General features: G+C 41.1%; 1 protein-coding gene across 4 annotated transcripts in view; it reads left to right on the plus strand.

Annotated features, from left to right (window-relative positions):
* The first annotated feature begins 5,259 nt into the window (after positions 1 to 5,259).
* The window catches only part of LOC109420110 (receptor-type guanylate cyclase Gyc76C), a 166,326-nt gene continuing 147,545 nt past the window's right edge, over positions 5,260 to 24,040 (plus strand). For 2 of the 4 annotated variants that reach the window (XM_062859737.1, XM_062859735.1), the window contains exons 1-2: positions 5,260 to 6,336; positions 6,629 to 6,981. The gene's annotated coding sequence lies outside the window, so the exon portion shown is untranslated. The remainder of the gene's footprint in view (positions 6,337 to 6,628; positions 6,982 to 24,040) is intronic. The other 2 variants (XM_062859736.1, XM_062859738.1) reach the window with 2 other exon arrangements.

Raw genomic sequence — 24,040 nt, forward strand, 5'->3', positions numbered from 1 at the left:
AAAAAAATAAAATCGCTATAACTTTTTCGCTTGTTAAAAATTTCAAGTTAAGTCAAATGTTTACCAGAGTTCATTATATAAGTCATCAATGGTCAAAATTTCATTGCAATCGGTTCATTGAATCTGGATTTATAACAGCTCAAAGTTGGCTATCGGATAATTTTATCTTTTTCAAAAATCTTTATAACTTCGTGAAGAATTGTCCGATCTTTTCCAAGTTGTGTCCACTGATACACAACTTGTTGAAGAACTCACAGGATTGTATAACATTTCGCCGAAAACCATTTCGCGGAATTTCTTTTCGCGATGTAACATTTCGCGGAATGACATTTGGCGGAATGAACCATTTCGTGGAATGCACCGTTTGGCCGAAAACTATTTGGCGGAATGTACCGTTTCGCGGAAAATCGTTAATAAGAGCAAACAATTCAACTTATCGAGAGACAACATCATGATGAGATTCAAAATTCAAATCAGCACATGGAAAATGGAATGCTTCATATCATAAATTCATTTTTGTAGCAGTATACTTTGAAAGAAAAGCCTATGTATGAAAGAAGGGAAATTCTCTGATAATATTAATTTAGCAGTTATGCCAAAATAAGTATAATGCACACAATTTGTGCAAGAACAGTTTTGACCAGAAAAAGGAAAAGTTTCGTATTGAACATAACAGCATATCTGTTAAAAACAGCGTTTGTTTGAAAGATGGAAAAACCTGTGATACAAAAATTAGATTTTTTCTAATATCTATTACAATAGATTGAGTTAGTTAGAACATACAAAAAATAAAAGAGAAATCTGGTAAAGTTATCATTAAGGAGTGTTACTATGCTTAAGGGTTACGCGGTCACACTGTTTACAAATAGCATCATTTTGGCATAATTACAATGCTTTCAACCGATAAAGGTGAAAGTGTGGAAGCTGATAAGCAGATTCAGTTCCTGAATATGATTCTGGGTCATTAGGCCGATGGAGATTACACTGAATGGACGTTGGGCCGAACAATCATTGGGCTGAATAGATGTTAGATCATTAAGATAATAGGCCTCAAAAGATCTAAAGAATATATCTCGCACAGAGTTAGCCGCCAATAGATTACTCCAGTGCAACATGAATGAACAGCCCTTATTTTAAAGAAGGATAAATCTCTAACGTCAGCAGCCTGGCCACCAAAAAACTTACCAACAGTTTTACTCTAAATAACAGCCCATTTTTGACAGAATGAAAAATCTCAGATAAATTAGCAGTTTAGTCACTAGCCAACATTTTTAACAGTAAACTTAAAAGAACAGCCTATTATCAAAAGAAGGTCAAATCTATATATATATAAATGGATTTCCGTCTGTCTGTCTGTCTGTCTGTCTGTCTGTCTGTCTGTCTGTCTGTCTGTCTGTCTGTCTGTCTGTCTGTCTGTCTGTCTGTCTGTCTGTCTGTCTGTCTGTCTGTCTGTCTGTCTGTCTGTCTGTCTGTCTGTCTGTCTGTCTGTCTGTCTGTCTGTCTGTCTGTCTGTCTGACCGCTATGGATTCGAAAACTACTGGACCGATCGGTGTGAAATTTTGTATGTGGATATTTTTGGGGCCGGGGAAGGTTCTTAGCTTGGTGCGGGACCTCTCCGGTCTCTGGAACGGGGGGCTCCCATACAGATGACTTCGCCGGGGACGTCCCTATAGAGCTGCATGTCAAAAAACACAGTAGGCAGGCAGAACGACGTTTGCCGGGACAGCTAGTTTCATATAAAGTTATTAATTTGATCATTAAAAACTACTCACCACATGAACAGCCTTTGAAGAAAAGGAGGTAAATAATGAAAAATTAAACAATTCAGTCGCCAAACAATGCTACTGGAAAGAACAGACTTATTTTAAGGAAATCAAAATCTCTGGAAGAGTTAGCAATATAAGTGCTTGAAAGTACAACTTATGTGGCAACGATGGCTTGTTGGTCATTGCGCCAAATGTCTGTTTGGCCTCATTTCCATTCGACCTAAAGACATTCGGCCGAATGGCTTTGGCGTGACGTTCAGAACTCTGAAGAACAGCCTACGAATCAAAGAAGGTAAATGTTCAGAAAAGTAACAGATTTAACATCAATTAGTACAATCGTAGAGCTGGGATAATCATGATTGCGCATGAATCGGCGATGGGGCTAGTAAAGTTTAGCAGAGAAAATAATGTGTTATTTCATTATTATTGGCAAAGTATTAATTCCGCGCAATGGTATTCCGCGAAACAGTACATTCCGCGAAAAGTCGTTTCGCGAAATGGTATTCGGCGAAATGGTGCATTCCGCGAAATGTCACACCGCGAAACAAAATTCCGCGAAATGGTTTTCGGTGAAATGGTATACAACTGAAAATTTTGCCTGTCCCGGTCATTTTGTCTATCCCCTGTACGAAACGAACGGTGCTATCGGGCATGTCAAAGCTGTTCGATCCTCATGGCCTACTAGCACCGATCATGCTCATTGCCAAACTCGTGATGCTGCAACTATGGCAACAGAACGTGGAATGGGATGAAGCGATTCCGAAGGAGCAACTAGGAACGTGGAACCAGTTCGGGTCCGAGCTTTCGTTTTTGAAGTCTCTGCGGATCTACCGGCGGATTACTTTTCTTGTTGTTCAAACAAAACCTCGTAGTGAAAATTAGAAAACTTTTTGCTTCCAACGTGTGGCACTATATATCGACACAACACAACCCTGCAGATTTGGTGTCACATGTGGTCTTCCCGGAAGATTTGATGCGTTGTGAAGAATGGTGGAGTGGCCTTAGTGTAATTCCTGTTGTAGCAGAGAATGAAGGCGAACCGGTGGCATCCGAAGGTTACTTCCACCACATTGTGGCAGCTGTCGTACCGGAAAGGACGGCTGCTCTGAAGAAACAACTTGATCCGTACGACGTTATCCTAAAGTGCAGTAGCTATCGCAAGTTGCAGCGTATTTTCGGTTACGTGACTCGTTTCATTCACTGCCGATCAACTGCCGATCGAAGCAAGACACGACGGAGCGCAGAACGGGTGTGCTAAGAGCGAGGACCACAGCGAAGCACAGAAGGCGATGGTGATCATTGTCCAGCAGGTGGTCTACAAGGACGAAATCGGTTGAATCGGTTTGAAAAAGTGTGTAATGTGCTTTCGAACAAACCCCAGAGATGTGCAGCAGTACATGGGTGACCTCTCGAGTTTTCGAGTCACGGCGGCTCAACCCTTTGCTGGGACCGGGATTGATTACGCTGATCTATTCTTCATCAAGGTTGGCCGAATGAAAGCGAAGGTGAAGGTGTACGTGTCCCTGTTCGTGTGTATGACGACGAAATTCGTATACCTTGAACTGGTAAGTTCGTTGACGACCGATGGATTTCTGGCAGCGCTTCATCGATTTACTGGCAGACGGGGAAATCCAACCGAACTGTTCTCCGATAACGGTACGAATTTTCGTGGAGCAGTCCGAGAATTTTCCGAACTTATCGATCTGCTGCAGTCTCAAGTGCTCAACGATAAGGTGAACGAGTTCTAGCAACCGAGAGGAATTAAGTAGAGCTTCAAAGCGCCCAAGGCCCCGCACCAATGTGGCATTTGGGAGGCCAATGTGAAATGCATGAAAACCCATCTATGCAATACTCTGAACGAAAGCTACCTGACCTTCTTCTTTTTCTTCTTCTTCTTCTTGGCGTAACGTCCTCAGTGGGACAAAGCCTGCTTCTCAGCTTAGTGTTCTATGAGCACTTCCACAGTTATTAACTGAGAGCTTCCTCTGCCAATGACCATTTTGCATGCGTATATCGTGTGGCAGGCACGAAGATACTCTATACCCAAGGAAGTCAAGGAAATTTCCTTTACGAAAAGATCCTGGACCGACCGGGAATCGAACCCGTCACCCTCAGCATGGTCATGCTGAATACCCGTGCGTTTACCGCCTCGGCTATATGGGCCCTGACCTACGAGGAGTTAAATTGAAGGGATATTGAACTCAAGACCTCTGATGCAGTTGACGGACGATCCTTTCGATTATGAAGCATTGGGTCCTGGACACTTCTTGGTTGGACGAGAGTTGACGGCGGTTGCAGAACCGTTGTACGGTGACTTGAAGGAGTCGAGCTTGTCACCACAGGTACCAGCTGGTGCAAAAACGGATGCAGCATTTTTGGCAGCGGTGGTCCAACGAATTCGTGACCGGACTACACAAACTGAGCGGATTGCTTGTTATCATGAAGGAAGACAACATGCCATCTAAAACATGGAAGCTCGGTTCGTAACCAGCATTGCCATCAACAGGTTGATTCAAGTCCTCCCCGTTTGCAGTACACATGTTCGACTAATCTCCGGGCTGCTATCCTCAACTCCGGTTGATTCTGCAAGAGTGCAGCCTTCAGAACAGAGCTCTAATCACTGTAGCCAACATAAATCTCCTTCCGGTTGCAAAGGGCCACTGGCTAGGAGACAGGAGTTGGCGTTCCGTGCCGCCGAAAATTGACAATCGGATAAAAAACAGCTTCTCCGCCGGCTGTAACTCTGCTGCTCTACGAAGGCCAGTCGCTGAACTTTTGTGTGTCCCCTATCCAAACTTTGCTCACCGGTTTTTCGATGCATCACTCTCCCATCTTGGAGTCGGGCTAAGGGTATCAAGCGTCCTCCCGCCGGTCAGCATGAGTATTCTGAGCACTCCTGCTGATACAGTGTTCACGTGGATCCCCGGACACTGCGGTGTTCCGGGAAATGAAAACGCCGATCATCTCGCCGGCTCCGGTCATGCCCGTGAACGACACCAACAGTATTCCGCTCATGGATCTTAAACGATGGATCAAATCCATCTTCCGTCAGCAGTGGGGTAACCTATGGAGCCAATCAAGAACAGCTTCACTGCGGAAGATAAAAAAAAACACGATTGAACCATGGACTGATTTGCCAGCGCTCAGACACCAGAGAGTAATCTCCCGATTGCGAACCGGGCACACTCTTCTATCACACACCATGGGAGGTGGACCGTTCCGCAAGGAGTGTGAAGTGTGCCACATTTCAGCTACAACAGTAGAGCATGTTCTTTGCGTGTACACCGTCTGTGAAGGTCAGCGTCGACTCCACGACATCGCTGATAACATTGGAGAAGTCCTACGGGATGATCCCGTGTTGTTAAGTTAAAATACGCAATGATAAAGAATAAAAAAAATACAGTGTTAGTTTTGTCTGAAAACAATATTGTTAAACTGTATCGATGGAAGGACAAACACATGTATGCAGCATAACTAAACGTATTGCACGAAGTTCAAAATGTTCAACCCTTTTTCACAGCCCCGACTGGGACACAACACTGATATGAAAATGCTTGAACTGTGTCACCAGCCAGCGTCGACTGCGACCGCCGTACGTAGTCCTCGTTGGCGTCGCGACGCTCTTCGCGTGTTGCAAAGCACCATGAAGTGTGGTGCGAGTTTAGTTGCGGTAACGACAGGGTTTGGTGCGTGCTGTTGATTCAGTAGGACGTGTGACTTCGCCGGGTTCGGACGTGTTTTGTAGTGAAAAGTGTTTTCGTGGGGGACTCGAGTGCAGCACAAGTGAAGTTCATAAGTGATTCTTTATTCTTCTGCGCTGTGGTAGGGCGCGAAGTTGGTGCATTGATAGTGTGTGGTTGATCAAGTGATCTGCGTGTGGCTGGTTACATGGCAGTGAGGCGAAGACGATTACCTATATGGTGGTTTATATGGGTGTTGCAGTAGCAAAGGAAAAGGAGTGCAATTCATTTTCACCTGTCTGTGGCGTGGAATCGAAGTGACACTGGTGATCAACGGCTTTTTTGCTAAATTGCCTTGGCAGTGGAGTTTGCGTGTGCGAAATTCACGATCTTGACTTGGATTCGAGGCGATTGTATATTGTCACAATTCACGCACGCACGCACGGGTTCAACGCTCTTTGGCGGGTGTTTTCGTCCAAGTCTCTCATTTTCGTGAATCTGTTTTGAGTGAAATAAGGGGAAGTACGCGAAAATGTGCAATAAAAGTGGTGATTTATTTATAAAATAAAAAGATTAAACTGTCAGTTGCTTTTGGTGGGAGCTATAACGCGCTGGTTTTTTGCTGTATGCTGCATGGTGCTTGGCTGGCTGCTGGTATAATTGAACGCTGTACGCGTCGCGGTGTTCTAGTTTTACAATTTTAGTTTTCATCTCACACATGCTGTCTGTCCATGCTGCTGCAGCTGTGTCAGTGAATCGCGTGCGGGTTTTCGCCTTTTCCTTTCATTGAGGAACGAAAATAACCTTGAGTGGCGCGAAGTGAACGAGATTTTCAAGTTGAGACTGGACATATTTGCTAGTTTTCCTGCCTACCGTAGCGGAACGCAAGGTAAGATTTCAGTTTTTGGACGTGTTTAGGATATCCTTTGATGTTCATTTATTAGCAACTGTTTACATTGCAATTGCAAAATGTTAAACACTTTTTTCGAATATATTATCAAACCACTGGATAATACATGGATAAAAAAAGTTTATACGTTTTGCAATTGCAGTAATTGCAAGTATAAACAGTTGCTAATGAATTAACATTTTGAGGTTTTCAAATTTGAGAAGCTTCGATTTAAACACCTAAATAAAAGAAATTGAGATTTTCATTCGTTTGTTCAAAAATACCTTTTCAGTCATATACTTGACTTGACATCAATGTGTAGATTTTAAGTAAAGCCAGTGTTGAAACGGAATAGCGTTTAGTCTCACGTTCGGTACATCCAGTTGGGCAACTAAACTGAAGAATAACTGATGGAGATGTGTCGTGAAATTGGCCTGAGATACAACCGTACGAACATGTGTTGCGAATAAATATTTACATCCGATCGCGGCGCGGGATTTCCTCGAGCGCAGCGCAGGACTTGTGGTGGCATGCGGTGCGTGCAAGGCGTTGCTGCTGCCACTGACTGACTACCAGATCGAGCCGACACTCGACGGCGACACTCAACGTGTTTGGAACTTCGCTGCTGCTGTTGCTTTGGCCGAGGTGAGTACAAGGTGTTTATTTTCAACAATATTATGCTATTTTACATAGGAAAAGTGGGAAGTTATTATGATGTCTTATTGTGGGTGTTTATTTTTATTTGATTCCACATTTGGGTTACAAAACAGCTAAGTGCTGCAGTTCACCAGTTCTTTATTTTGGACTACATTTATTAACACAAACATTCCTAGTTCTTTTTTTAGTATTTTAAACTAGAAAAGGCTTTAAAACCATCATAAAACCAAAATAAGAGATGTTAGGTTTTATGACGGTTCTCAAATCCTCTACAAGACTAATTGGTTATCAAAATGTTACTTGGGATGATAAATATAAAATTGGCAAATTATTTTTTTGAAATCCTTATGACGGAACGTCTTCAAAAAAGTGGCTCAAAAGATCTGAGATTATATTAGATTTCTAATACTTTTCATAAAACATACTATGGTGGTCAGTGTTCGAACCGCTGCGTTTGGGAGGCCTTACTTTTTCCATTTTTCGTTGTACTAAATAGCGTCGGTCAATGTCATTTCAATGTTACGTTCTATTTATTTCGCCTCTAATGGATACCGATTAGATTGACGTACCATATGTGTGCCATGTCGATTACCGTCAATCTCAAAAACAAGAATAGAACAGCATTTTTTTATCACAAAGTTGAGGGCCGATAATTGTAATGAAAAAATATTCCACTTATGCTATTTGCGTTAGGATCAGTAGCGATAAGTTTCATACTATCATACTGTAATCACAGACAAACAGACGTCTCACTCTAATCATTTCCCATCGTTTCCCTTTTTAACGGATTATTCAAATATTCTGTAGTTCGTAAATCGCTCGCTCATGGCGCTCGCATCGTTTTTGCTCCTGTTTGACGTTTGCTCATTATCGCCATCTACCCAGTAATTTTGCGAATCACTGCGTAATTAGCATTGGGCGGTTATGTTTTCGTGACGATTTTTATCGCATGTTGTTCCAAGTGATACGTCTGTTTGTCTGTGCTGTAATTTAATCGTAACGCAATTGCACTCAATCTGTTCGAGGTGATAAAGCAATCTATCGCTGGGTAACTCTCGCTGAGACCGTCCCACTATTTACACCATGTCTTTAAAAATGTTTAAGGTGATGATTTTCTGAAAGTCCTCCTCAAAAAAGTAAGAAAAATGCATGTTTTTAATCAATTTGATGGACCCCCCGTTAGTTAGAGCCACAACCATTTTTGCGGACCCCTCGATTTTGATCAATAGGGCACTGCATTGTTTTGATTTTATATGGGATTTTGACGTTTCTTGGCCTTGTTGTTTACAAAATCTCTGTAAGAGTGAAAGAGAAGGAGAGAATTTCATGCAGTGCCCTATTGTTGGCTCATTTAAACCGTTATACCTAACTCAAAAGTTTTTCCGAAAACCACCTCATAACAAAATGTTGTTGAAAAGAGGAAAGATATAGCTACTATTTACAGTTGTAAAAAGTTGGGTCGGCCATATTGATTTTGGCCGCCATCTTGGATTTTTATATCAAAACTGTTTTTTCACCATGATGGCAACCGCCGTTTTTAAAAAATTTTGCGTCAATCGAAAGCGGGGACATTTTTACACAACATATCAAAAATTTAGAGATGTATCTTTTTCCAATCAAAAATTATCTGCACTTTTGTAAAGAAGCTCAACGCATTCCGCTAAGGCTTATGGCCGCGAGCCGAAATATACTGGGATAAGGACGGGCCTTTTGATGGACGGACGTGAAACGATCGAAAGGTGAAATCAGCACTTCGTCGAGCACATGATTGGCGTGGAGAACGTAGGCACGAAAGACCACGGCAATGGAGGAAACGACTACGTCAGTGCCAGTGCCATTAAGGACAGACTTGTTAGAATCCCGAAATGGCCGCCACAATAGCCAACTTTGGCACCTACTCACGATTTTGAATGCACAAATCTCTTCGTAAACAAAACCAGCGCACCTAATCTTTATATTTTAAGTTTATTACAAGTGAGCAAAAACAGAATAATAAAATCCACTGTTGTTTGAAGCTAGCTTCTTGAGATTTGTGCGTCTGAAGTTCTGATGCACTGTTGAAGCGGGATTTCAAGACGTTTGTCTTCAAACAGTTCAAAATCATAAACGCAGATGGAACTCATCAAGTGGTGATGGGCACAGAAAATTGGGCCACCTGTCTGCACTGGTTGATAGTCAGAATCTGAGAAACCGAACAGCTAGCGGAGCAGTTCATCTTCTTCAAGGCGGCATACGACAGTATCGAGTCGACCGCACAGAGCTATGGAAAATCATGTGTGAAAACGACTTTCCTGGCAAGCTGACTAGACTGATCAAGGCAGCGATGGACGGTGTGCAAAACTGCGTAAGGGTTTCGGGTGAACTATCCAGTTCATTCGAATCTCGCCGGGGACTGCGACAAGGTGCCTCATGCCTACTCTTCAACATCGCCCTGGAAGGTGTAATGTGACGCTTTTCATTAAATTCGGTCAATTTGTGTGCTTTGCGGACCTCGAGGTGCTGCTTCAACCTTTCAATCACCTTACGCCCGTCCGTCAAAAGCCTCCGATCTTCATCCCTGCAGATTTCGGCTTGTGGCACGAAGCCGTTGCGGGATGCGTTGAGACTCTGGTAGAACTTTGGAAACGGCACAGAAGTTCCATTTCCTCGCATTTCGCTTCTACCAGGCAGCGTTTTTTTTTTCGAAGGAGGTTGGTCTGTTGTTTTTGCGTCTGTTGGTATCAGGTATCAGAAGGCCGGCTCCAGAGGCACGTTATCCTCCATTTGGGACATTTGTGCCATCGCCAAAATAACAGCCTATTTCATCATCTACCTGAGGGAAAAGGAAGGAAAAAGGATTTGGATGGGGATAGGGACAGGTAGGGAAATAGGAAAAATATCCTGGAAGAGGGTACTAACGCACAAGCGTACCACAATGGGTTCAAACAGCGCCCTGAAAAGGGCACTGTAATAACGCATAAAGCGGAAGAGAGCCTATAGCTCTTTACCACAGCGGGTTAAGAACAACAGAATATCCTGAAGATTCAGGTTTCTGAAGTCAGTTTCACTTAATAAGTGTTTACCGAATACTCGGAAACGCAGTTGCGCGAAAACTGGACAGTTACATATCAAATGATACGAAGTTCCATAATCGGATTCACAGCTATCACAGGCAAATGAATCAGCTTGCTGAATATTCGCCATGTGATAGCTGAGTCGGCAGTGGCCAGTCAATGCTTTGACCAGCATGCTGCAATTCTGCTTAGACAGATTAGTTAGATACTTCGCCACCCGTAGAGATGGCTCAGCACTATACAATTTGGTTTGACGACATGACTCCAAACTATTCCAATATTGTCTGTGTTGAGTGACAGCCCAGGTGTGAATCTGAAGCTTAATCCAACACTTCGATATCGGAATAGCTGGCTCAGGGCCAATGAAGTCATGTGATGCTCCATTGCGAGCTAGCTCATCAGCCAATTCATTTCCAGCGATGGAAGAATGACCAGGTACCCATAGAAGGTGAACAGCGTTTGCTGAATTCAGCTCCTCGATTTGAGTTCGACAAGCGATAACTATCTTCGACCTGGAGTTGGCCGAAGCAAGTGCTTTAATAGCAGCCTGGCTATCTGAACAGAAGTATATTACTTTGCCCATTACGTGCTGCTGAAGTGCTGATTGCACTCCGCACATAAGAGCAAAGATTTCGGCCTTCGAGAAGGGAGCCATCAGTGTAACATACGATGCCGTCTGAAATACTTCTTTCCAGATAACCAGATGTCCACTCTTCCCGGGAAGGGAATTTTGTGGAAAATGTCCTATATGGAAAATTACAAGCAATTGTAAGATCACTTGGAGCAAGGACAATTTTGTCCCAATTCATCAAAAGTGGAAACAACGAGGTGTGTTGATGTGCGGTTCACAGGAGTTTCCTCTAGTAGACCGAGTACCCGTAACCGGTAAGTGCAAGAAAGGGCTTCTTGTTTGAGATGAATGTGTAGTGGGGCAACGTCAAAGAGAACTTCTAGCGCTGCCGTAGGAGTTTAAGAGAACGCTCCAGACATCGCCATTAAGCACATCCTTTGGAGATGGCCTAATTTTGATTGGATCGTCCTCACTTCACCCTTTTGCCACCACACCAGACATCCATAAGCCAATATTGGCCGAACCACAGTTGTGTAAATCCATTTGATATACTTGGGTTTTAGACCCCAAGTTGTACCAAAAGTACGCCGGCATTGCCCGAAGGCCATACAAGCTTTCTTGATTCTGAACTCAATGTGAGGTGTCCAGGAAAGCTTGGAATCAAGAATGACTCCAACGTACTTTACCTGTTCAGTCACATCGATTTCAGAATCAAAGAGACGCAAAGGTCGAACGCCATTACGGTTTCGCCTTTCCGTGAAAAGAACAATAGATGTTTTACTCGGATTAACCGAAAGGCCATATTGGCGACACCAACCCTCAACTACCTGAAGAGCGTTTTGCATCAGGTCGAAAAGGGTGCTGATGCACATACCAACTAACAATGTTAGGTAGTCGTCGGCAAAACCATAAGTAGGAAAAACGCTATTATTGAGTTGCCTCAATAGCGTATCTGCTACGAGATTCCACAAAAGCGGTGATAAGACTCTCCCTTAGGGGCATCCACAAACACTCAATTTCCTAATCCCTGCTAGACGCAATGTCGAGAAGAGATATCGGTTTTTGAGCATTTGGTGAATCCAATTGGAAATCATTGGAGATATACCATGACTCCGTGCGGCTTCCAATATGGCATCGAAAGGCACGTTGTCAAAGGCACCCTCGATATCTAGGAAAACACCCAAACAAGATTGCTTTTGAGCGAATGCTTTCTCGATATCGTAAACAACCTTGTGTAAAAGAGTCACAGTGGACTTACCAGATTGGTAGGCATGTTGGTTCACATGAAGAGGCACGTTGGCCAGATGAACATCACGGATGTGATGATCCACAATGCGTTCTAAGCATTTCAGAAGAAAAGAGGTCAAACTGATAGGTCTGAAACTCTTTGCCTCTTCATACGACGCACGACCCACTTTCGGAATAAACTTTATAGTAATATCCCTCCAGGATTTGGGAATATACCCTGTAGCAAAACTGCAAACAAGTAGTTTTTTCAAAACGTGTTTGAAATAACCAAATCCCTTCTGAAGCAAAATAGGATAAATCCCATCTGCCCCAGGAGATTTGAAAGGAGCAAAGCTATTAAGAGCCCACTCAATCGATTGTATAGTTACAATATTCCGAGCCGAAGCTAAAGAATCATAATTACAAGAAAAGACATCAGGATCATCCGAAGATGTAATATCCACACATCCAGGGAAGTGTGTGCTGAATAAGCATTCCAAAACTTCCTCATCAGAGGAAGTCAGATCGCCATTTGGCAAACGAAGTTCGTTCACCCGAAAATCCTTAGATTTCGCAAGGATTTTGTTTAACCGACTGACTTCACTGAAGCTGGAAACATTTGTACAAAGGTTTTTCCAGCCGGATCGTTCAGCAGACCGGAGAGCTTTCCTGTAGGCCTTGCGAGCCGACCTGAAAGCCTCCGAACCAGCCGAACGTCGTCTGTTCCAACTCTTTCTACATTGTTTCCTGAGTTTCGCCAGATCAGAGTTCCACCAAGGGGTTCCTCTTGTGATCTTTACAGATCGTAGAGGGCATGCTTCTTCAAAAGCTTCCATGATGAAGGTCGTTGTAGTATCAACGGCATCATCTAAATCACTTGGAGTGTCAATGGATGGTGAATATCCATGAAATTTGGCTGCAACCAAATCAGTATAAAGATCCCAGTTTGTTGACCGAGGATTCCTGAAACGCAATGTTTGCGAAGTAACATTTAAATGTTCAAAAAAGATATAGCGATGGTCAGATAAAGATTCTTCATCTGACACATGCCAATTGGTCAGCTCGTGACTAATTCTGCTAGAGTAAAGCGTTATATCTAACACTTCCTCTCTAGCAGATACCATGAAGGTTGGGCGGTTGCCTATGTTAACCCTCTAATACCCAATCCCGCCTTTAGACGGGGTATAGTTTGAGCATTTTTGTAATTTTTGTTTCGTGGAAAATCATTTTTTTTATATTTTTGGCTGATATTTAGGACTGTTCTGTATATCTCAAAATGATTTTTCTTGTAATTTAAAGCGTATTTACATTTTTTTAAAATCATTGAAAAATTGATGTTTTAGTCACCTTTTAGAAGTCATTGTTTATTTCGTATTGAATCGCTACAATTAACATATTTTAAATTTTTTCCAAATAATTTTATCTTTGTTTAATAGTTTAAGGGGATCGAATTCACTCTAAAATTAATTTCCTTAAAATTACACGGAAAATAAAATTTTCTGTGAAAAAAAATTTAAAATAATAATATTTCAACAATAATCATAAAATCTCAAAATGTTTTCATCTCAAAAAATCCGTTCCCCAAATTGGCTTCCAGGAAAAATATAAAAGTGTGGGATGTCCAAAAATAAAAATTAGAAAAATCAAAAACTGAAATTCACGAAATCGAGAATTGAAAAGAATCATCTTCCAAAACATGTTTAAATCGATTTTAGATGACGAAAAATGATATTTAGATCAAAATCAAAAATTTGGGTATTAGAGGGTTAAGTAATGCAAGATCTGTACTACTTAAGTACTCCATCAAACTGGAGCCTCTCAAGTTAATGTCTGAGCTGCCCCAGATGATATGGTGAGCATTAGCATCACTGCCAACAATTAGCGGAAGGCCTTTTGAAGTACAGTATGCGATGACTTGTTTGAAAGCATCCGTAGGGGATGGTTCATCGTGCGGTAAATACACAGAACAATAGACGTATTTCCTGTTGAGGTTTCCAACAGATACATCAATTGTGATAGCACATACATCTCTGGTGGTTAGTTCAAAGATGAGTGTAGCAACTATTGCGTTGTTGACAAGCACACAGGCTCGAGGCATGACACGCGAGTTTGCCATTTCATGTTTACTGAAAGTGGCAAACACTGGGTTCACAAGGTTTCCTAGATAGAAATTTCCCTTACGAAAGTAAGGTTCTTGTACCAAGGCCACTTGGGCTGTACCATTTTGCATAAGTCTGCAAAGATTGATCGTTGCTGTTCTTTTATGCTGAAGATTGATCAGAGCTATCCTAACCGTAGCCACTACCCAAACTAGGTAAGATTGAACTCTTCGCAACAACAGCACAACAAAGAACAGCAACAATAAAACCAAATCGGTATCGATTGGAAAACGCCAAAGGCGAGGATACACAGAATACACTGTGTAAATCGCATAATGCGAAACCATATAGGTGAAAATTTAAACTAATTAACAACATCTTCATAATCCCGCCCTTATTTAGCCTCAAGTGAGACTAAAGAAGGGCAGCTGATTGTCTCGGAGAAACACAAGGTCCACTGCACCATTGCTCCGGTTAGCACAGTAAGGGCTACATACTGTGGAGGGCGCCCTGGTACTCCACAGGCTCCGTTAGCGGTTAGGTTTTTATTAGACCCCGCTAGCCATTCATTCCTAGGCACGGTAAGCATAAAGCCGCATCACACCATGAATTAGGGGTCACCTGTTGGTGGATTCTTACCACCGGAACAGGCGGTCCGTAGTGTTATTCTTAGCCAATTGAGACCATCGCTACCGACACTACACAGCTATCTAGGCTGACCGAGAAAAGAAGTTAATATTGATGATCAACTTCATACGGGCTCGAACAGCCGTACGTTAAACCTTCTGCCTGATTCTTTGTTGCAGCATTACTACCCGTGCTGTTTTTTTCTCTTCCAAATCACTCTGCACTCTTCGTCGAACCATTCGTTGCGTCGACTCCGTTTTACGCACTTGATGGTGCTCTCGGCTAGGTCGTTGATGGCTGATTTTACTGTACGACAACAGTTCTCTAGAAGGGCTACACCCAGCTCGCTTTCGCTCGCATCGTTATCTCAATCGTTACTCCTGATCAAATCTGATTGAACGCTTTTCTATGATTCCATTACATGTTATTTTGGAACCTTTAGTGGTTAGTTCAGTGTATTTTTTAGGATGCAATGAAACATTGTATTCATGTTTTAATTGTTATGTTGACGAGGCTAACATCTTGAATGACGCGAAAATGGCTATTTTATTTATTCAATAGAATGCTGAAAACTTCAACAACTCTTGCATCACCCGCAACCCGTCTTTGGGTTTATCCGACGCGAACTCCATCCTTACTTGCAATATTTCTGCAACCTTTGTTGCTGCTGCTCAGCTATAAAACTGTCATCAAGTCGCGTATTTTCTTAATTATACTCCTTGTTGAAAGCAAGATGAAACGAAGTGAAGTGACGCATCATGGAAGCAATATGTACAATGGAAACGATGCGTTTTTCAATATATGTACGCTTAAAAATGCCCGAAGCCAGCGTTATGACCAGCAACATCTTTCAAATCAGTTGATGATTCATAAAATGCGATGGAACACCTAAAGCCCAGGACCCATATTTAACAATCGTAAAACACCATTACCATTCCATAAAGTACTATAGCGAGAAGTTTGTGTAATTAGCTGTATAAATAACTGGTATTATAAGTACCATCCTATCAACTGTTAAGTCTGTTTCGGCTTTGAACCGTAACCCTGAGAGCTAAATTGCAACATCAACAGAACATTAACCATTTTAAGTCGCCTGTGCAGCAATCTATGCAGAAGCGATAAAGCTGACAAATATTTGCAAACAATCAATCATCTTCGTTGTGTGACATGTTACGCAAGCTCATTCGAAAGCAGTAAAACGAATTTATTGCCGCTCAGATTGGATTTGCTGAATTGATTAGAGAACCTCGTTAAGGCATTTGTTGATTGGATTTCTCAGCACCTTGAATTAGTTTTCCATCTTCATGACACATCATTCGTAGTTAAGAAAACTTCCCTCTGCTGCTTGTTGAACCATAACTGCAGGGAGGAAGCAATAGTATAGATACATGAGCGACAGCCTTCGACATTTCCTTTATTTCCGACAACTCACAGCAATGACATGGCATTGATAACCCGACCCGAAAGCTTCAGTTGAGTTTCGCAGTACTGGTTACTAAGGCGCTACTTGTGGATCTTGAAATTCCATCCCACCGTTGTCCTCGAAATCACTATTACTTGACTATAAATTATTAAATAAAACATCGACATTTAACCATCGCATCAAGAGGTCCCAAATTGGCAGCTTAATTTGCACGTGAGTAACGTGGGTCCATGAGACGTCACTGTATCCGTCGACACTGTCCACGTCCAGCTGTGTTTAAGATGCCAGATTTGGACCAACAGCGGCAATCTCTTGACTGCGCCCATAAAAGTCTACCGCGTGTCTGTGTATGCATGTTTTGTCAGAAAGAAAAAGTACACGAGACATGAGATTTCTATCGTCTTATTTTTTGCGGTTTTGCCGGTTAAATGTAGGTCCCCTCGTGGAGCCGGTTTGCTAAAACTGAATGAATTTGAAGGTGCCATAAAACGTAGGCATAGGAGGTATTGCAAGCCAGTTTGGCACGCTGCTCTTTGTCGCGAGCACGCGGGCAGTCCTATCGTTTTAAGGCGTATTAATGACTTGAGACATGGCGTTGTTGGCTGGCTGGAAAGAAGAAATAGCGAACCGGAGAGAAACTCACAAAATGCCAATGTGCAAACTGTGAACCGCCAGCTGTTTCCTCTCGGCCTCCCCGGAGGGATTCCATTTCGCAATGGCAAATTGTACACCGCCGCGATGTAATTTATGGGCACCATTCGGAAGGAAATTACTGTGGATAATTGGAATCGGCATCTTTAAACGATTCCAGTTTTAAGCCATCTCAACCACTGTTTTGGGGCCCCTATTAGGCTAGTTATTTAATGACAGTGACATAAATTTAAGTAGTCGTGATCATAGCTTACGCGAGCTTCATAAGGGATACTTACATGTTTGCCTGGCAGAACCACGAATAATGGAGAAAACGCAGGCACACGGAAACTGATGCTATTAATTTTAAAACAGGATTTGCTTTACTCTGTCGTTTTAAGCTTTATTTTAAAAATATTCATTGAAAAAAAGAGCTTGGTTGTACTCAACTGTAGCATGCCAATGAAACGAATTATTTCAACGTTTAAGAAACGACAGGATAAAATGTTGCCCTAGAAGAGCTTTTAAAGTTTTATTTTGAAGTAAATTATTTAAAGACTACTCTGGCACTTGACCCTCTTCTAAGCTCATACGGACGCGGATAATTGGGTATCGGCGAAACGGCAACTCATAGAGGACCAATCAATTGGAAAGGAAAAGTATAGCAGCATGACATCATGGACACCCACGTTATCATATATAGGACAGAGTAGAAAGATAAGACAGCACAAAGACCAATTCGATATAGTAGAATAGAATAAATTTAGGCGCTGTACAAACTGTAAGTGCAGCTGTCAGTTGTAATCGTTTTCGTAGTATCCAGTGGACAAATGAACTGTAAAAAAGGTAAAAAAGGCAATTAAGAATAATAATCAACAATAGTACGCCACCATACTCGGTCCGTGGCTGCCGCACTCCATCATTGGTCAAATCCAATGCTCGCCAGATCCCACTCCACTTGGTCCGCCCATCGTGCTCTCTGCGTTCCACGCCTTCTTGTGGCAACTGGAACGGTTGCGATCACCAACTTTGCAGGGTTGTTGACCGGCATGGCATTCTTGCAACACGCCCTGCCCACGTCCAGCTTTGGCCACATTCTGGATGCTGGCTTGTGGTTCATCCTTCGCCGCCACACACCGTTCTTTTGCACACCACCGAAGATCGTCCTTTTACTTACCTTGGTCGGTACCGTACATTGTTGACTGGGGATGGTTTTGAACACAGCTTTACGGTTTTACCATCACGACATAACACACCACAATTTACTTCTAGTCTACACACATTCAACTTCAGTTATAAGTGGAACAAGCGAGAGAAGCAGCAATAAATCACATTTATTGATCACTGGATTGGGCTCTCTGACGACGAGTGATTCCTCCTTCCATCTCTTGCCAAATTCTCTATTACACTGTGTGTAAAGTTATAATAAAACTGAATTAATGTTCGCCAACTGTGCTCCAGCTGAAGTTAATCTGCACCAACCATCATCACGAGAGTCATAGAGAAGCCGTAATAAAACACACGTACCTTGCGCCTGCCGCCGCCTGCAATCGTCTCGAATGCGGGTGCCAATCAGGTGGTGGCGGTAGATGTTGGCTAATCTGGAATATCATTATAATAATAAGTGAACCGGTTCGGTTTCTGCTGTCTCCTAGGTTTCAGCAGATGAGAGCAAGAACCACAACCCAATATGAAGCGTATTGGCAATTTTGTGCGCTCGACTGATGCCTAGGCATTGACCTACTTGTAGCTTCCTGGGTGATTGCGAAACTTCACCATTCCATCAATTCATTTTGCTCGTGGTTATTTCTGAGCAAGTAGGTATATCTATTCAGTGATCGGTTCTATGAACCGATTGCAAATATGGGTCATTCCATATGAAGTGACCGAGAAAATGTGGAAACGTGTTATCGACCAGCACGGATTTTGACCAAATTTTGTTGGAATGTTTGTCTAAATGGAGGAAGAAAAAATCCAAATTTTGGTGCCGATCGGTTCACCCCTCGGCCCGTGGCAGCACCCCTCGTCTTTGCCAATACAAGAAAAATCCAAGTTTTCCCTTCCTTTTCTTAATTTATAGCTTTGAAACTATAACATATACACATTTGTGACCTTCAGCTTTATTGAAGAAAATTGTTGAAGAAATCCATGAAAAATATTATTTTTTCGATATAGTGTTGCCAAACATGTTATTTTTCAATTTTAACATTGAAAATCGATTTTTCGTCGAATGAGTATATTTTGATTTCAAAAATTTTGATTCCATCGTGTTTATCAGACATTTTCCAATCGAAAAAGCTTAACTTCCCGAGGTCTTTTTGGCCGTTCCAGAGATACAGCGTTTTTAAGCTTGAAAACCGTTTTTCTCTAATATATAAAATAAGTCCAATTTACAAGTTTCGCTAAGAACACATTATTCGATGCAATTTAAAGGTGATTTGGGCTGATTTAGACCAAGGGGAATCGAAAACTATGTAAAAATAATAATATGACAGTGTTGCCAGTTTATCAATTATGGATTTATTAGAATGGATAACAATAAATTGCTAAAATTTCAAATTTATGTATTACAAACCTTATTTTAATTGGAATTCTACCGATGTAAACATTAAGGCTGACGAGAGTGTTGCCAGACATTTTAATTTTATTTCAAAAATCTACATGAGAACTTTTGTATCAAATCAAATGATCAAGCAAGGATCATAAATTCCTTTTTTACAATGTTATTACTATTGGCAACACTGAACCTTGATAGTTTCCGTTTGGTGTGCAACTTTTTATTCTTCGAACAGTCGGATTCAATAAGAGCAGTGGTAAATTCAAATGTTCACTGAAATTTATTCATGGTTCAGAATTACGCTAATTGATTCCGACCGTTCTTGGTGTATTTTTAAGATTTTTTAGCTTTTCAGTCCGATTGTGAGATCAAAAACAACCTTATGTTCTCATACTCCGACGCTTCGTATCGGATCTTGAGAAAGCTTTGAACTTGTACGGGGAAAGAAAAGTTCCCAAAAGTGAGTGGCATGTGATGTGGCATTCTTATCCTTCGCTTGGTCCTTTTTCATGTGCGAAACAATGCAACTCTACGGGAACTCAACATCCTTCTCGTGAAACTTTTACATTTAAACTAACTTTTGAGCTCTTTTTGTATCCTCTCTGATTCGCCCTCTTTATTGTTGTCAAAAAAAAAGAAGAACAAATCTACTCAATTTTGGAAATTCAATGCGGGAAGTCAAAAATGAGTAAGTGACATAGTGTTGATAGTTGAGTAATTTGAACTGGCGGTTGGGTCAAGGTTGGGTAAAAAGAACTTCTACTCTAAGTACTCTGTCCATGACTCTGTCTGTATGCGAGTTAATGGAAATTGATCACCTCAAGGTTGGGTGGATTGTACTCACTTCTGGGAACTTTTCTTTCCCCGTACAAGTTCAAAACAATGGATTAACAGAAAAAAAAATGGAATGGCAACTTGTACGCTAAGGCATAACATGTCATCCAGAATGGTTTTTTGTGATTCTGAACTTATTTTTAGGATTTTTTGGCTTTTCAGTCCGATTGTGAGATCAAAAACAATCTAATGTTCTCTTACTCCGACGTTTCGATCCGTATCGGATGTTTCTCAAGTTCCGCTACGAAGCGTCGGAGTATGAGAACATTAGGTTGTTTTTGATCTCACAATCGGACTGAAAAGCTAAAAAATCTTAAAAATACACTAAGAACAGTCGGAATCAATTAGCGTAATTCTGAACCATGAATAAATTTCAGTGAACATTTGAATTTACCACTGCCCTTTTTAAAGATTTGTTCGAGGAATAAAAAGTTGCACACCAAACGAAAACTATCAAGGTTCAGTGTTGCCAATAGTAATAACATTGTAAAAAAGGAATTTATGATTCTTGCTTGATCATTTGATTTGATACAAAAGTTCTCATGTAGATTTTTGAAATAAAATTAAAATGTCTGGCAACACTTTCGTCAGCCTTAATGTTTACATAGGTAGAATTTTAGTTTAAATAAGGATTATAATATATAAATTTTCAACTTAAGCAATATTTATTGTTATCCATTCTAATAAATCCATAATTGATAAACTGGCAACACTGTCATATTATTATTTTTACATAGTTTTCGATTCCCCTTGGTCTAAATCAGCCCAAATCACCTTTAAATTGCATCGAATAATGTGTTCTTAGCGAAACTTGTAAATTGGACTTATTTTATATATAAGAGAAAAATGGTTTTCAAGGTTAAAAACGCTGTATCTCTGGAACGGCCAAAAAGACCTCGGGGAGTTAAGCTTTTTCGATTGGAAAATGTCTGATAAACACGATGGAATCAAAATTTTTGAAATCAAAATATACTCATTCGACGAAAAATCGATTTTTAATTTTAAAATTGAAAAATAACATGTTTGGCAACACTGTATCAAAAAAATAATATTTTTCCTGGATTCCTCCAACAATTTTCTTCAAAAAAGCTGAAGGTCACAAATGTGTATATGTTATTGTTTCAAAGCTATAAATTAAGAAAAGGAAGGGGAAACTTGGATTTTTCTTGCATTGGCAAAGACGAGGGGTGCTGCCACGGGGCGAGGGGTGAACCGATCGGCACCAAAATTTGGATTTTTTCTTCCTCCATTTAGACAAACATTCCAACAAAATTTGGTCAAAATCCGTGATGGTCGATAACACGCGGTGTGTACACTTGGTGTGGAATGACCCATATGCATATGTGTTCTTCTGAAACTGAAATGAAAACGAGACAAATTCCAATATGTTTGAGCAGAAATGTGACTCGGAATGCACCGTGATGCTCATCCCGCCATCATCGCCGGTGGTGCATTATGGGATTGGTTACTATTGGCACAACTGGAAATGTGGGTCGATGTTGAGTGAGCGGTTTGTAAGAGTAGAAATAAAACTTAAATTATGACTCTGCGCAGATCTAATCATAAATAAGCGCATAATTGTGGTTAACTCAGTGCCAACAAACAACAAGACTCTCATGAGGTGGACTGCAATGTGCGTGTAGGTAGGCATGGGGGAAGGATGCAGGGAATGGACGATTTTAGAAAAATGAAATTGAAAGTAAAAATAGAATTAAGTGAAGTGGCAATCATCGTCGTTGTAAAATTAATATTTTTTTGGAATCTATTTTGTTTGGCTGAAATAGTTCAATCTTGATTCGGTTGACGCAATTTCTGATACGGTTCTCATTTGCGCAACAGGATTTTCTCTCATTTTCCAGTACAAAGAAGCAAATACAAACAAATAATCAAAAACACTTATAAGCCATAACATCGAACTCTCCATGAAATTTATACCTATACAATGGTGCCAAACTGATAAAAATAATGAGGGGGATTACATGTCATAGAAACTTTCATATTAAACATTCAATCTTGTAGAATTCCTTTATCAAATATAATCCCATCCCATACATATAACCAATAAGCATTTAAGCAAGTCATATTTAAGCATTATATCTACATGCCACCTGTTTACCGCTGTATCAGAGCAGTTCACTAAACTGTTCTAAATTATTGAAAATATGACTGCTGTTGCGTAGCATTTCAATTGCACGATCTTTTGGGCCTTCAAGCAAAAAAAAAATACTGTTCAACACATCCGAAATAGAATAAATTAACTCTTTTTAAAGCGCAGAGTTAAAAAAAAAGAGAGAGAGAGATAGAAAAGGTAGCGGAAAGAAGGTGTGGAATTGTTAACATAGGGAAGTGGAACCATCTCGACAGGGGTCCTATTTTGAGCACTGTTCTGCTATAATTCAGCCAATTTTAAACCAATTGACACAATTTTAGGAACGCGATAAGATACGCACTTGCGTGCACAGCTTTTCTTTTTTCTCGCTCATAAATATTTTGAGGAAAAAAACAATTGAAAAAAATGTGTAAAACCAATGCCGAAAAACAGCACGATTGTGCTGGTTCGTCACGAAAGGGTTATTCAAAAATGGGAAACCTTGCACTACGTCAGCTAACTGTTGCAAAGCTCATGCATTAAGGAAGGTTAAAACGTTTTTTTTTTTTTATTTTGACTTTTCGTGTCGTTGGTGGTAAGTTGGTCTTTCAATTACGAGCGTTTCATAATTTGAATGAGCCTAATTTTGAGGTTGTTGAGTAATTCTCGCTGAGACCGGCCCACGATTTACACCTTGTACACCAAATGCTTAAGGTGGAGATTTTCTGTCCTTGCCAAAAAAGTAAGTTTGTTTGTTTGTTTGTTGGTTAATGCGTTTACGACACTTTACACCAGGAGGGTGCATTCATGTCGCTTATAAAAAAGGGAAAATTAATTTGGTTACTCAAATTGATGGACCCCTCGTTAGTTACTTAAACCTCTTGATAACCTCTTTAAGAGCAGCAAGAGTAGCAATAATACCGTATTGAAACCTAGTTGATTGTTGTTATTCTTTATTTTCAACAAAAACTATGACAGATTAAGATGCAGAGAAGCCTCTTCGATGGCACCACCTGGGTTTTCAATTTGAAATTCGTTGGTTGCCAACATGGTGAAAAAAAAAGTTTTGGTATAAAAATCCAAGATGGTGGCCAAAATCAATATGGCCGACCCATTTTTTTATTACTGTAAATAGTAGCTCTGTCTTTACTCTTTTCAACAACATTCCATTTAAAGTGGTTTTCGGAGAAACTTTAGAGCTACAGCGGTTTAAGGACAGACTCCCAAAATGGCCACCACAATGCACAATGGGAAAAAATAGGTATAAAACGCGAATAAATTCAACATCTCTTCTCGGAGTGGATGGATTTGAATGAATTTTTGACACAAACTGCAAAAATTCCTATAGTTTCCGATAAGGGGTGATACACAGTCGCTTCCCAACTCTCGTTCAAGCCAGTTGTGTCTCGCTTCTATCTAGTTCACCTAGTCTTCAGTTGAGTGCGGCGTTTTTGTGAAAGGTTAACGCAAGGTCGTTTCGAGTGAATATTTTCAAAGCTAAGTACCACATCATTGTTCTCCCTATTGTCGCCGGTTCGCATTGTTCCGTAGCTCGTTATTGGCTGCTCGGGATTAGCCCCAGTAGCCAAACATGGACGGAAACGAGGATGCGTCCTCTGAGATTCTTCTTAATGCCGACAGAACGCCCTCCGTTGCACCAAACGTCGAACTCCAGCTTAAGAATCCTCAGCCTACTGACTCTCGCCATCGATTTTATCCAGCTTCAGCAAAAGGTCCCTATGAAGTATTCCTGCGGCAGAAAGACAAGCCGATTAACGTTCTTTTGATTTCTGCGGAACTATACAGCAACTTCAAAACGGTAAAGGAAGTCCGAAAGATTGCTTTTAGCAAAGTTCGCGCTGTCTTTACAAGTCGGGAGGAGGCAAACAAAGTTGCTCTTAATGAACTCCTAGCTCGTCTTTATCGGGTATACAGGG

This window comes from Aedes albopictus, chromosome 3 (genome assembly GCF_035046485.1).
Source record: "Aedes albopictus strain Foshan chromosome 3, AalbF5, whole genome shotgun sequence".
Classification (NCBI taxonomy): domain Eukaryota; kingdom Metazoa; phylum Arthropoda; class Insecta; order Diptera; family Culicidae; genus Aedes; species Aedes albopictus.